Raw genomic sequence first — 564 nt, 5'->3', positions numbered from 1 at the left:
AAAGTGTATTTCTTTGTGATTTAAATATAGCATAAGTGTGGGACTACCAGGACTTTTGAATCAAGTTACTCAGATAATTAAATTTTTCTTTATTTTCTAGACTATTGGCTGAATTTTGTTTCCATTTTCCTAACAGATTCTAGCAGATTATGTATTTTTATATCTTCATTTAAAGATCATTTTTTGAGGGTTTACTGTTTCTTGGTACTGGACTAGGTAGGTAAGGGAGTTGGACAAAATCAGATCCAAAAAAACATATATATATGTATAGTCTCCATCCCTAAAAAGTTTACAAAAAATTTACTAGGCCCATGCTAAAAGGGCAGGGAGGCCACATCTTCTGACCTCCTCTAACCACACAAGAGGAAAACGGAATTGCTATCAGTAGCCCAAGGCCCATTACCATGAGGCCAGACATGCTACCTCCCTCCAGCCCTTTCACCAAGCCTGACACCAACCGTTCGTCCCACAGCACCCACCACCTTTCTGCTGGGTTCGATAATTCACTGCAGTGGCCACACAGAACTCACAGATTATGGGGTTTATTAGGGAAGCACCAGGCTA

Source organism: Orycteropus afer, unplaced genomic scaffold (assembly GCF_000298275.1).
Source record: "Orycteropus afer afer isolate SDZICR_OR568_19922 unplaced genomic scaffold, OryAfe1.0 scaffold00128, whole genome shotgun sequence".
Lineage (NCBI taxonomy): Eukaryota > Metazoa > Chordata > Mammalia > Tubulidentata > Orycteropodidae > Orycteropus > Orycteropus afer.
Note: the sequence above shows the minus strand (reverse complement) of the source record.